The sequence below is a fragment of the Pelophylax lessonae genome (genome assembly GCF_965119305.1).
Source record: "Pelophylax lessonae genome assembly, chromosome: 3".
In the NCBI taxonomy this organism is placed as follows: domain Eukaryota; kingdom Metazoa; phylum Chordata; class Amphibia; order Anura; family Ranidae; genus Pelophylax; species Pelophylax lessonae.
In genome coordinates, this window is record NC_138770.1 from 504,600,869 (window position 1) to 504,616,760 (window position 15,892).

Genomic DNA, 15,892 nt, shown 5'->3' on the forward strand with positions numbered 1-15,892 from the left:
CCCAACTCAATATATAGATGGTAAGCTTCTAACCGATCCGATGGAAATGGGATGATCCCTCCAGCTGGTGCAGCCTAGCAGAAGCGCCAATCAAATACAGTGCTGAGGCACGAACCTTCCGGATCGATCTCACTCCAGCATCAGCCACAAAAGAATAGAGACCACAATAGTGAAGTACGTAGGCAAAATGTTTAATGTAAAAAGTAATCAACTTACATGCAGACAGAATAAAAGCGCTTTACTTGGCAGGATCCGAAGATGCAGCCGCCCGACTTCCGGGTGGTACGTAGGTGACATCAGCACGCCTTGCCGACGCGTTTCATCATAGATGACGTCTTCCCCAAGCTTACAAGCTGTGATACTTGCCAAAGGGGGCAGTACAAGATATTAACTCTGAAGGGTGCCCAAACTTTTGCAGATGCCATTTTTTTGTTTTCTGTTATTTTGAAAGTGTAAATGATGGAAATAAAATCTAACTTTTGTTGACATATTATAAGAATGTCTAATCTGTAATTTGATGCCTTTTGGAGATTTTTCCATCTTTCCTTGGCTTCTTTATGCACATTAATACAAATTTTTACCTGGGATGCCCAAACTTTCGATACCCACTGTATGGTCTTGGCCAAAATGCTGCAGCTCAGTTTCAGGGTCTTGGCAGACTTCTTATAGCCTAGGCCATCTTTATGTAGAGCAAGAAATCTTTTTTTCAGATCCTCAGAGAGTTCTTTGCCATGAGGTGCCATGTTGAACTTCCAGTGACCAATATGAGAGAGTGAGAGCAATAACACCAAATTTAACACATGTGCTCCCCATTCACACCTGAGACCTTCTGACACGGGGGGAGGGAAAATGGCTAATTGGACCCATTTGGACATGTTCACTTAGGGGTGTACTCACTTTTGTTGCCAGCAGTTTAGACATTAATGGCTGTGTATTGAATTATTTTGGTTAGACAGCAAATTTACACTGTTATACAAGCTGTGCACTCACTACTTTACATTGTAACAAAGTGTAATTTCTTCAGTGTTGTCAAATGAAGATATAATAAAATATTTACAAAAAATGTGAGGGGTGTACTCACTTTTGTGAGATACTGTATGTCTTAAATGGCAGGTTGGCTAGCCATACTTGCAACGATACCAACCCTTCCCGCTGTGTCATTTTATTCTGACAGTGAGAAGACTCCCCCACAACAGAATACACTGATCAGCACTGTAGCCTATTGCCTGTATCACTGATCAAGCTGAAATATACCAACAGGGCAGTTGAGCAGAAGTTAAATTGGAGTTCCACCCACATTTTTCACTCTTCACATTGCAGCACTACTATGACTCCTTACAATGAATTGGTAGGTTTTTTTTTCTGTTCACTAACTTTATTTAGGCATCTATTAATTCTGACTTTCTCCTTCAGTGACCACAGCACCGTACATCATTTCCGGCTTTGCATTGGCTCTTGGGAGATGTGTGTCATCAATCTCAGGAGGCAATGGGCATCGCCGGCTCGTAGCATTGCGTACTTCCAAAAAAGCTATTGTACCGATCACAACGCACCGCACATGCGCAAGATTGCCAGGTGCATTTTGGGTAGCCAGCATGCACGAAATACAGGAAAAGGAACACAACGGCTTCAGATGCCCACACTGGATATGTCCGCTGGGTGGAAGAACTACTCAAAGTAAGAAAAACATGCTGCACAAATACAATACTGGGTATAAGTTACAGCATAACTTTATTACACTGCACGAGGCATGAGTATTCTAGGGGTATTTTTATTGTAAAACATATTTTTGGTCAGATGGGCTTCTGTTCAAACACAGTGGCCACTCATGGATTGAAATTCAGATGGTCCCTGCTGAACCGGCCAAAGAAAAATGTGCAGTGTATAAGCAGATAAAGTCACTCTTTAGCTGAACAGATAAAATTCATGAGGTTTTTCGTTTATTGTCAATTAGGGAAATTTCCATTCAGTTTCTGCAGACAAAACGGGAATTGAGAAGTGATCTTTCCAAAGTGGACAGCTTTCACTAGAACAGATTTAACAGGAGTACAAAGAAAGTATGCAGGGCTCGGAGACAGGCTCCCCCCCCCCCTTTAAAAAAGTAACATCAAAACTTCTGAGGTAGGTACATTACAAAATACATGTAATAACAAAATGCAATGGAGTTGACTGTTGGTACAATATTGGACCAAGCAATCGCAGTGCTTAATACGGTTGGGGGGGGGGGGGGGCATGATGGTCCCACTGCCACACTTAGACGCAAAGGTAGGGAGCACACAATAGGGGAAGGGTGGTAGGGCATCCAGTGGGATAGACCTAATAACACAAGGATTATTGCAAAGGTACATGCAATCTAAATTATAAAAAAGGATTGGAGATGAGTATTTTTTGAGAATGCAATCCAGGCACTTCATTTAGTAATAATAATTTATAATGTATCCATTTATTAATAAATATTATATAAGTAATGCTTGGACTGATGTGTGGGATAGTTGCCAATATCCAGTGTCTAGGGATCAGCACCCTTCCTGAAGAGAGGAGTTATCTTAAAAGACCTTTCTTCACTGCTTTTAGGGTAGCGTAGGGCTACCTCCAGAGACCCTGGCTATTGTTCATCCATAGTTTGGTTGCATAGTCAGAAAAAAGAGCTGAAATAATTAAACCACCTGTAAAGGAGGTTGACGGGGTACAGTCAGGCTAGTGGTTTGAGATCCCTAGTATTTAAATCTTGCATAATTGGGGAGGGTTTGGAGTGGTGCCACCTCAGGAATTAAGGGCAACGTATGCCAGGGAGGAATTGTTGGTTGCCAAGGAGGGTGATTAGTAGGCGCATGTGAGACAAAATTGTTTAAGTGTGAATTACCGTGTTCCAGGTTTTTAACAGGGAAACTACAAGAGGGAGAAGAGAATGTGAAGTTAGCTCGTGTTTCAGTCAAACTCAGGGGAAGGAGGTAAGTGAAGCAGATTTAGCATGTTGCTTTTGAGACAAAAATTAAAAAAAAAAAAAAAAAACGTGACTTTCAAAGTATTCCATAAATCCATCTGTGTCTTAAAATATCAGTTTATTGTTTGAATTCAGGCTCAAACATATTCCAATCATAAAATTCCTTTGGACATTAAAAGTACTAATGCTAAACTTCATGTTGCCGATGCTAAACTTCATGGTATCTTCTTCATGTTTTCTAACTTCATGTTATCATATTATCCTGCATTCATATCAACACATAAATACACACTACACCACCTCCCACACTGTTAACTTATTCTTTATTATTGTGCACATGTACAAATACTTAGATTTTAAGAAGGATGTAAACACAAATGCTTGCAAGGACAGGAGTGCTGATTTTTCATGCCACAAGTCAAACAATGATATTAATAGCTGGTTTGAAACAAGTCAAATAGAACATATGCCCCCTTCATCTTCCTATCTTGGCTGAGACCATACTGTATATACAAGAATATCCAAGTGGCCCCCAAGGGAAAAAGTAAACCACCAGATGCCCTATAAGGTGGACAACGAAGAGATTTATACCTTTTTTGGTCCAATGTTGGGCAATATCCTGGGTGATCCTCTTCAGTCATATGCTCCTGAGTCTTTGTAGTTAAACTGTGCATATGAATGCTATCATAGTTTTTATTTGTATTGCACTACTGTGTCATGCTATTCTAATATCAACATCATCTGTCTCCTCCTGATGAAGTGGACAATTGGTAAGGGACTCCTCAGTTGATGTTGTGACAATTGATGGTGTGGGTGGGTTGATATGGAAGCAGGATGACATAATAACATTTTAAACAAATTAGCAGCATTTTTCTATGTACAAAGGGATTTTGTTAATGGCATATGTTTACATTTGAATGTTTTAACAATTTCAAACAATACATACAAATGATTTTGTTTTCAAAATAGACACAGAAGAGACAGACAGTAGGTTTTGTTGCGTATGTTGTACAGGCCCAAATATTAATAATGAAAGGTCATTGGCAACTATCTCTGAGGTATTTACCATTCCTGGTTTTAAGGATAAAATTGTATATATATATACTGACATGACTCTGTCATGGATAGAATGTGATAGGGGTCTGCTACATTTTCTGTAATTTTCATATAGTGCCAGTAGCGCACTATCCCTGCAACAATGATAGAATCTTAGCAATCATTAAACTTATGAAGGTCGGCTCTTTTCTTCTGGAGGGATTGGAAAGTATCAGAGTCAAGGCCATTCAGGTTGGGTGCGAATTTTAGAGAGGGCTCCATGTAAACAAAAAAAAAATAAAAAGAGTGTTTGGTCCCCCCAAAATTTATATGGTATGGATTTCAAAGGGATATTCCTCGCAACAATCAAGAAAAAAGGATGTGGTCCATCCCAAAAATCCACACCAGATGATTATTCGTGCATGCAACCTAGCAGGCAAGGAAGAGGGGATGAGCGTGGGGCCCAGTCTCCTGAACCATACCAGGCCACATGCCCTCAACATGGGATGTATCTTGCTAGGAGAGACTCCCCTGGTAAAACACCTTGTCCTTAATTTCATAAGGACAAGGGCCTCTCCTGAAAAACCCTGGCCTAGTGTTTTTTTTTGGGGGGGTCTGTGGGTGCGAGAGATTCAAGAATAGGGGGACCCCTAGATACCAACTCCCCCCAATGTGAATGAGTAAAGTATACATAGTACCCCCTACTCATTCATAAAAACAAATAAAAAGTAAATAAAAACACACACAGTCGTTCATTTTTAAAAAATCCCAAAACACACCTACTTATTCACAGAAAAGTGAAAGTAAACAAACACACAAACACAGTCTTTGAGAAATCTTTTATTAACAAAAAAAATTCACATCATGTAATTGGTAATTACAGGATCTGGTGATGTAGGTCCATGTTAATCACAATGCCCGATATATCCTGAAAGTAAAGTCCTGATGACCCTAACATGAAGGCAAGCACTCAATGAAGCTGTCACTGGCAAAATAATTGAAGGGGTGAGGATAATGGTGAAATCATTGCCCATATATGGCCATAGCCATTATTTGTCTATGTTGTTGCCCAAATATAGTAAAAAGACGAGTGTTTCCACTACTTTGCTTATGGATGTGGGGTTTCCCAGTGACATCAGCGGTTACTAAGGATGCAGAGGATGCAGCCACTTGCTATCTTAGCAATCATTGACAACAGGAAGCTGTCATGTTTGTCCACACCAAATGCCATAAACATTCAGAGGATAATCCGAATAGCAGATGTTTGACCCCAATCTTACATTCAGAAAAAACATTTGGCTCATCCCTATCTGCTTCATTGGAGGTTCCCTGTTAAGAAAGACCTCTATTTTTTGGTAACCAGTGATTGCTGTTATGTCTCAACTATTGGACTTTATCAAGTTTATTGCTGTTTATTTGTTTTTTCTTTAGGCACCACCTAGTGGCCAAGCAACGCTGCTTTTGTATCTACAGGCTGGTTAGCAGTGTTTCTAACTCCTGCAAGGCAACCATCCTCCCATCTTACCTCATCCTAAGATGAGGAAAGAGGTGCATCCTGAAAAACCAGTTTCCATTTTGAAAAATTAGAGGAAGGACAAAGCTCCTAGAAGAAGCTAGCTACCATCTTTGGCGCATGTTTTTTGAGGACATCCTATATGCCCTTCAGGCAGGATCTCTGATAAGCTTGCACTTAAAAGCCATCAGCAGCTTAGTTTATTTGTTTAATTACACAAATTTTTATTGTCCGATTGATGTTTTTATGTTCTTAGTTTTAACTGGCGTTTTTGTTTTTAATAAAGTTTAAAAATGTAAATACATAGTCAGCTTTATATCTTAACAGCGAATGCAGCGGATGCAGCAATGTACTTAGTTCAGAAACTGAACCCTAAGATTTTCTGCAATGCACTTCTGAGTGCACTTCAGAGTGAATCTATCAACAATCCAGGCCATGTAGCAACACTCACCTAGAAGACATGAGAAAGGGAAGATAACTAACCAAAGATGTTATACACCACCACTGCAAGTCATTGACAAGCCTTGAGTCTTCTAAGAAGAGAACTCCCGAGTTGCGGCACCACACACGACAAACTTTCCACACACAAGGTACCTTGTGTAGATTATTCTAAAGGATCAGTTTTCACACCACATTGGTGCAAAACAGGCTGGCTTAAACCAAAGTCTTTATCCCTTCTAGATTGTAAGCTCTAACGAGCAGGGCCCTCTGATTCCTCCTGTATTGAATTGTACTGTAACTGTATTGTCTTCCCCCACATTGTAAAGCACTGCGCAAACTGTTGGCGCTATATAAATCCTGTATAATAATAACAATAATATAAAAGGTTTGATTGCACACCACTTTTTCACCATAGCAATACACAATCAAGCCACAATAGAAGTTAAAAAAGTTCTTTGCACAACACATACTAAAGGTTTATTGATCATTCTGGCTACAGAGCCTGGTGATCTTCTTTTCAAAATACAATCAGAAGCTTAAATGTGTCATGCAGTAAGGAGATAGAACTAATGCATTTCAGAAAATCTTGGGATACAGTTTCTTGTACATTGCTGCTTATATATGTTGCACGGTGTTGTGATCAGCACAGACATTGGCATAAATAGCCAACAGTAAGTCTGCACAAGTAGATTATGACACATTTTTGTATTTTAAATGTTATTTATTGCATGTACTTTTTAAGATGTATATTCATTCATTATTTTGATATTTATTATTTGACACTTTTATTGTGGTTTGCACTTCAGTCATTTATTTTATGAGTTAATTTGTTTTTGCTTGTATTTTGCATAGTTGAGAAGGACTCGCGGTAATCATTTAAGGGACAGTGGTTCTATATTTAGGTTACAACAGAGATGTAGATTAGAAGATTGACCTGCCCAACACAAACAGCATTACATTTCTATTTGCCACAATCCTGGAAACCATAACACAAAAGGTTGACACCAGTGTGCTGGTAGATACAGATTCAGATGCTTCAATCTGTTCTGAGGACCCTACACCAGTGGTCCTTAACCCTGGTCCTCAGGGCCCACTAACAGGCCAGGTTTGCAAGATAACTGAAATACATCCCAGGTGATATAATTTGCTGCTCAGTGATTGCAGTACTCTAGTCTGCATCTCCCCAAGGTAATACTTAAAATCTGGCCTGTTAGTGGACCCTGAGGACCGGAGTTGAGGGCCACTGCCCTACTCTATATAGAATAACCTCAGACAGTCTACCAATATCTCACAGATTCAAGAATTTCTCAACCTAAATCATTCCTTATATGTCCTTATTAGAGCTAATACTTTCCTAACCCACATAACTTATTCCTTTAAACATGCCACACATTCAAATAACAGTAACTGACATCATTGGCAAGAAGTCTGATTAACAGCAGAATGTCAGCAATCTCAAGATGTCATCAACCACACTGTGCAGTATGAAATCTATGCCAGGAAGATTGTCTGTCTTGTAAACAAGAAATCTCTCCCCAGAAATGGTGCCCTGGAAAAATTGACTTATTTCTTGAAGAAAACTTCATACTGAGAATAGGTGGCTAGCTTAGGAAGCAAACTAAAACTAAACAAGAAAAATCCATTACTAATTCCTGGCTATTGCTTCTTTGATTGTGCTATAATATCACCATTAAGTCAAATACCAGGGATGACTATTCACAGAAGGAACTTTATGAGCTGCTAGCTTGTGGATAATTTGAGCAAAATATTGTGTAAGTACTGGAATCTTCAAATGCATTACTTGCTGCAAGCTTTTTGGTATTCTACAAATACAAAAGATTGCCAATTTTGTAGCTGGTCAGTTCAGACCCTCCTGTTGGCCTTGATGTTTTTTGCTCTAGTCTGTCATCACATATCATATAAGATGGGGCTACGCAAACAGCAAACACGGGGCAGGCATATTAATCTGCATGACCATTAGAGCTGTTCCCATTAAAGACCAGTGAATAGTCTATGGACACTTCAATTTCATAAATTCCCTTGACCATTTCATTGCTATTCAGGGCCCCGTAAAACACATCTGCTCAGACAGAGGCAGTAAATATGCTGGGGCAGCCAAAGAACTGCATATCTCTTCAAATATTGAAACCCAAAGTATGAAGAGATATCTAAAAGACCAGGGATGTGTTTCAACTCACTTCACTCTTCTTACATTGGAGGGGCATGTGAAAGAATAATATACATAGCTAGAAGAATAGGAACCTCATGGGTCACTTATGAGCATCTGACAGTTTTCATGGCTGAAATCTCATCTTTTATTAATGCCAAATCTCTAAATACAGTTCCAAGTGACCCAGAGGACCCTTTCTTGCTTACTCCAACAACTCTCCTTACTCAGAAAATTGGAGTAGTCAGTGAACACTCTGGAGCGTTCAGTGCCAAGGAGCTTATATTTGTCCCAGTGAAGACAAGTGCAAAGTCCTACAAATACCTTCTTGGACAGGATGAGAAAGCAATACAAACTAATTTTACAAACTGCAAAACTAATTTAAAACCTGTTGAAATATACTTGTAAAAACTGCCAGTTTCAAACAAAGGAGTGGCCTCTAGGCTTTGTTATCAAAGCTTCTTCCTAAAGATTGGAAAGGCAAGTTGTGGTTACATTTTGCAGAAACAGAGAAACAAAGTTGTTCCCCCATCCTGTTTCTGAATTGATATTGCTGTTTTCATCAGAGAATCCAATCAGTACAATTTGATGATATCAAGCGGGGAGTGTCATGCCTCCAGCATAGGACTTCATCCAGTTTTTTGTGGTTCCAATTGTTTTTGCTTTAGGTACCACCTAGTGGCCAAGCAGCTTCCATTTCTGTTTACAGGCTGTTCTATCAGTGTTTTGACCCTTGTAATTTTTCCATCTTCCCACCATGCCTAATGCTAAAAAGGAGAAAACAAGTGCATCCTGGGAAGCCAGTATTTATTTTGAGGACTCTGAGGAAGTATAAGCACCCAGAAGAAGCAATCCATATGTTTCATTATATGTATTCTGATTGTATGTTTTTATGCCTTTCTTCCCAGTTTCAACCACCTTGTTCTTTACAATAAAGCATCAACATTTGTTTGGTTTATTGGAGGATAGTAGGGTTTAGCTGCATGTCAAGCTCAACAGGCAACAGGGTAACATGCAGCAGTGATGGAACAATTACTTTTTATGAATCAGGAACTCCTCTGGATAAGCTAATTCCTACACCCTCTGGGCCATAATCATGAGGTATCATCAAACACTCTCCACAGGCCCAGAACCTACCCAGGGTACTTTAACTCACCAAAAGTACCCTGGACATCATCTGCCCCCTAAGGTTTTGTTCTATCTTACATCACACTGTTGTAATATCTACTTCTGCATCATTATGCAAAAATTGACCAGTGAATAGGGTTCTGTGCATTTTGTGTATTTTAAATTCCTGTAAAGTGAAAAAAAAATTACAACATGCTATGGAGTAATTACATAGACAGATGAAGAGAAAGTGCAGCATATTGTTTGTCAATATGAGAGGCACATCATAAAACCTGTAAAAATACTAATTTGTCATCACATTTCAGTAAACTGTCAGATTTATTACCTTTTAGATTGTCTCCCGCCATCTGCACTGTGCTGTGTTTATGTCATCTGTAGATATGATTGTTTGCATTTACTATCATAACTCTCAGTTACATTTTTAAAGGGAAGCTCCAACCAGATCTGGAAATGACCAGGGCTTGTTTTTGTGCCACGTTTAACTGCAATGTATTAGGCCACTCCACTGTTTAAAATTAAAACAAGTCATTACCTGGACTTTTTACTTCTCTTTTGAATGCAAGCAGATCATGGCTGGTAGGAAGGAACAGCAGGACGCTGAACATAGCTTTCTGAAAACATTATAGGACCCTGCCCTATAACTCTTCTCAGTAGCTCTTGGTCCAGATGCAAGCATTAGGTTGTCTCTTAGGAGGGGTATGTAAATATCAAAATGCCCTGATGGGTAGATGTCAGTGGAAATAAGTGGGTGTTTCTAGGCAGATGGCATTTTTACACAGGCTGCCCTAGACAACATCCACGTGTGATGCTTAGTCTTCATGACTGAAAAAATGGAAACCCAATGAATGAAAGGGAAGGACCGACGACAGCAAGACTAGGGAGGAAAAGGATAGCTGATGCTGGATGTCCTCTAGCCAGAAAATGAGGTGGGCTCTGTCTGATCTGCTGCAGATTGTAATGCACACTGTGGAACGTTCACATTGTGCAGTGAAATCAGAGTAAGCAACTTCAATAAAGGAGAGGAGTTTGTGTAACCGTGAAAAACTGATAGTTAGGCTGGAGTTCAGCTTTAAATATAAGAAAATGATCTATTATACACTTAACACTTTGCTTACTGATTAAGTAAATGGAAAACAGGTCATTTCCAGCCCAGCACCTGAAATCCAGAACCAGATCAGTTATGAAATACTGAGGAGTGGCCACACAGAAAAGGAAAATGAAGGCATAAGGACAATCTGACATAATAAGGCAAGGGACTTATTTAATACTAAAATTCAGAGAATGCAGATGATGGCAGATTATACCCAAATTAAAAGATCACAGGCTGGGGTTTTATTATAAGATTTCAAATACTGCACAGGATACAGTGGTGTGAATTTCACCGGCAGTAGGTCCATTTTTATCAGGGTCCAGGATAATAGACCTAATTGGTGAATGCCTAACATTTATGTTATTTATGTGGATAGGGGGTGCAATAAATACTGTATAAGTGATGTAATATGAGGTGGCTCATGTTCACACTGTTCTTGCATTTTTTTTTTATTGTTTTATTTTAAATGATGCAGGAAACTGTTGTAAAGGAAAGTCTTGCTGCAAAAAAATCAGTTTCACCTAAAAAAAGGTCCTACCGACCTAAAATAGAAAACAATATATCCAAAAAAATGTGGAACCTCTAAAATACCATTCCCTGAAACAAAAGCCTATTTTTTTTTTAAGAGAGCCTTGCAAAAAATTCTATGGGCAAGGCATACACTTAATTTTTCTTGTTACTTTAAATAGTTCATGTAGAACAAGTTGGTCCAAGAAAACTGCTTCACTAACAGATGTGCCTGCAAGGAGCGCTGTATAAATTTTATGTAGTAGCTACATGTAGTATACAGAGCTGTGTTTCAGCAGCGGGTTGGCGTCTTCCCATCTGGTTCCAAAGACAACATCCAGGCTTGTATCTCATCAATAAATACAGAGCTTCTTCTTAATGGCTGAGGTAGAGAGGCATGAGGATAACATCATAAACTCTACCTCAGCCAATCAGAGGAAGCCTTGTATTCATTCATAAAATTCAAAGCTTCCTGTGAATGGCTAAACAGGGCTCAGCCCTACTTGATTTTCTTCCAGGAGTGGGATAGGAAGTTCCCATCCCACTGCTAAAACTCAGCACTATATATTGTACGTAGCTAATGGTACATACAGATTATACAGCGCTCCCAGTGCGTGCTTCTGTTAGTGAATCAAATAGTTAATTTGGACCAAACTAACTATTTAAAGTCACAAGAAACACCTTTAATCACTTCCTTTCTGCCCACAGCCTATAAACAATGAACAAAAAGTAGCGCCAATGCGGGTTAACGCACCTGTACTTGAACCCGCATCGGCGGCTCCTGTGTGGCTTACAGAGCATACACCAGAGAGCTCAGTAATCCTTGTGTCACTCGGACACAACAGATCATATTACCGCTGTGTCCAGGTGATCACATGGTCTTGTACCATGTGATCGCTGTGTCCAATCACAGCAATCACATAGTACTTAAGGAAAACCGAAAGTAATGGCCAAATTTATTGTACCTCCAATGCTGATTCTGTTCTATTTTACTTCCATTTTGACTATTTTTAGATGCAAATGCAATTCACTCTAACACCATCAGAAACGTTAAGAGCAGTGTCAAATTCATTAAGATCAACTAATGTCACGACTGGACTTAAAAACAGTCCAGCTAAAAGGTGGACTAATTTTTTTCAAAATCACAAAATATGGCAGGAAAAAAATAAAAAATGTGTGGGAAAGATGTGTTATATGATTTTGAGCTAAACTGCTTTTAAACTGTGTGAAAATGTTAAGTAGAAAAAAAGATATTAATAAAAGTGTAAAATGCAAAAATAGCTCCAGAGTCAATTTCTGGCAGACAGCCCATGTGAGCATGCTCCAAACCAAAAACTAGGCTGAAAATAACGTTTTTGAAAACGTTAGTGGGAGTTTTATTGAATTTGCGGCAAATACCGCCAAAAACAGCGCTATTCCAGCGCTAATAATTTATTTTATTTTTTTGCACATATCTATGTATGTCTATATATATATATATATATATATATATATATATATATATATATATATATATATAAAAACACACACACACACATATATATGTATATATATATATATATATATAGATACCCAAAAAATAATTATATATATATATGTTTTATTTATTGATTTGCCTATGTGTATATATATATATATATATATATATATATATATATATATATATATGAAAAGGAACACTAACACGGCTCCTCCCCAAAAATTAAACACTGTATATGTTTGAAATTAATATATTTTTGGGTTGGTTAGATATAGAAAGTAACAATAATATATGGTTTTTTGCATATGTATATATATATATATATATATATATATATATATATATATATATATATATATATATGCAAAAAACAATATATTATTGTTACTTCCTATATCTAACCAACCCCAAAAATATATTAATTTCACACATATACAATGTTTCATTTTTGGGGAGAAGCCGTATTAGTGTTGCTTGTCATATATAACAACATACAGTTGTAGGTAGTTGAGGGATTCGAACACCCAAATACACTGTTGCAAGGCCACTTAACTACCTAAAGCTAATGACATTTTTTCAAAGCATATGTGATTTGTACTTAAAAAAAAAAAAAATTATATATATATATATATATATATATATATATATATATATATTCTATTTAGACCCAATTCAAGCTTAAATAATTTTTATTTATTAAAATTTTTTGATGGACTAATTGAATCAAACTATATTAATTTTTAGAGCCCATTCACATTAGCGCGACTTGTCAGGCGACTTGTCAGCCTGACAAGTCGCGGTATGTCGCGGTCCATTGAGTAGTACAGGACCCGTTCTAATAGGAGCGACACAAGTCACTCCGACTTAGAAAAGGGGTCCTGTACCACTTTGGGGTGACCTCGGAGCGACTTGCATAGACTTCCAGTATGGGAAGTCTCTGCAAGTCGTGGTGCACAGCGGTGCACACGACTTCACAGGTCGCCCCCCGAAGTCATGTCGCCTCAATGTGAATGGGCTCTTAAGGTGCCAGTGCATGTATGCTTGGTATAAAGATAACAAGAAACAAAAAAAAAAAAACCCCAGAGACCACAATTCCCAAACAATTAACCTAGTTTAGTGAAACTGTATAAAATCAACAAATTTTTAAAAATAATCCTGCATGCTGGAAATTATATATAGGTGTTTAAAACATTTATTTCTGTGAAAAATTAGTATTTTAAATATAAATTGATAGGCTAAGAAACTATCAGTGGCATATATTATGAAATAAATGTAACAACGTGATTATGTTTGTGTAAATTGTGTTTTGCAAAAATGTTGCAAATATGTATTGAGCTTGAGCTTGAGCTTGATTAAATAAACTGACCAAAATATCCAAGTGGTTAGCACAGCTGCCATGCAACAATGTATTTGGGTGTTCAAATCCCTGAACTACCTACAACTGTCTGTTGTTATATATGACAAGCAACACCCCAAAAATAAAACATTGTATATGTGTGAAATTAATATATTTGTTGAGTGGGGAGCCATATTAGTGTTGCTTCCTATATAGAGCCACATTACACTCTGAAAAATAGCAGTGTTTGAGCTTGCAAATCTGAGAATTTGCAAATTGATTGAACATATGCAGTGCAACCCCAGAACTCAGAATTCAACAACCCAAAAAAAAAAAATATATATATATATATATAGATATATATATATATAAAAAATGACTACATCAAGTGAACACACATAGGAAATGCTTTCAATAATCTCAGAATGAGCACAAAGTGGCTTTTTCATTTAGACTAATGGGCCATACACACTATAAGATTTTCTGAAGATTTTTTCCTTTAGATTTACCAAAACCAGATAATATGAGGTCAAACCTAAACACTTTCAATTTGTATGCAATCTGGCAGGCCCTTGCACTACATAGAAAAGGTAAATCTGAAGGAAAAAGTCTTCAGAAAATCTTATAGTGTGTATGGCCATACACAGGGCCGGTGCAAGGATTTCTGCCTACACAAGCGAAGTTCCATTTTGGCGCCCCCCCCCCCCCCCCTTGCAAAAATGTTTCTTTCAATAATTTCAATAATTTTTGATTAATGCGGCGCATTAGCAGGGATAGGCACGGACCAAGGCTGTGGCGGACATTTTCCAAAGTACAGACCTTAGTGAAGGACACCAAGGTACATTTCAAATTAAAACCATCAAAAAACATTCCGTCTACTCTCTGGCCTAGTTCTACAATTACAAATAAGTTTACATTAAGATATATATAGACTGCTTGTGGTATACTGTTATAAACGGTTTAAAATATTTTCAAAATTCTTACCTTATATTTTTCTGTTGTATTGAGTCGCAGCAGCAGCATCAAAGTCCTTTGTAGACGTGGATGAAGTAGCAATACGCAAACATACGTCAACACGGCAGTCCCCAGGTCCCCCATAGATCCCCCTTCAGTGCAGGCCAGGGCAGGTCTCCCGTAGATCCCCTTTAGTGCAGGCCAGGGCAGGTCCCCCATAGATCCCCCTTTAGTGCAGGCCAGGGCAGGTCCCCCCATAAATCCCCACTTTAGCGCAGGCAGGTCCCCCATAGATCCCCCTTTAGTGCAGGCCAGGGCAGGTCTCCTGTAGATCCCCCTTTAGAGCAGGCAGGTCCCCATAGATCCCGCTGTAATGCAGGTAGGTCCACCTTTAGAGCAGGCCTGACCAGGGTGAGGGTCCCCCATATTTATACATCCCCCTTTAGAGCAGGCAAGGGAGGCAGTTCCCCCATAGATCCCCCTTTAGAGCAGGCAAGGGCGAGGGTGCCCCATAATTATACATCACCCTTTAGAGCAGGCAAGGGCAAGCAGGTTCCCCATAGATCCCCTTTTAGAGCAAACAAGGGCAGGCAGGTCAACCATCCCCCATAATTCCCCCTTTAGTGCAGGTAGGTCCCCCATAGATCCCCCTTTACAACAGGCCAGGAGGAGGGTCCCTCATATTGATACATCCCATTTAGAGCAGGCAAGGGACTCCTTTGCCTGCTCTAAAGGGGGATGTATAAATATGGGGGACCCTCCTCACCTCACCCTGGCCTGCTCTAAAGGGGAATCTGTGGGGAACCTGGGATGGCTGACCTGCCTGCCCTTGCCTGCTCTAAAGTGGATTTTAAATATGGGGGACCCTCACGCTGGCCTAGGCCTGCTCTAAAGAGGGATCTAGGGGGACCCCCTAGATCCCCCTTTAGAGCAGGCCTAGGCCAAGGTGAGGGTTCCCCTATATTTATAAATACCCCTTTAGAGCAGGCAAACCCCTAGATCCCCCATTAGAGCAGGCCTAGGCCAGGGTGAGGGTCCCCCATATTTATAAATACCCCTTTAGAGCAGGCAATGGCAGGCAGGTCAGCCATCCCAGGTTCCCCATAGATCCCCCTTACAGCAGGCCAGGGTGACAGTCCCCCTTAAAGCAGGCCAAGCAGGGTTCCCAGACCTCCAGTCCAGTGAGTCCACCACAGCCTACTGTTACAGTCCTCCTTTTCTTCTCCCGCGCTGGACAGTCAGACAGTCCCTCCCCCAGTCAGCCCAGAGTCAGTCACAGAGAGATCACTGCGCAGCC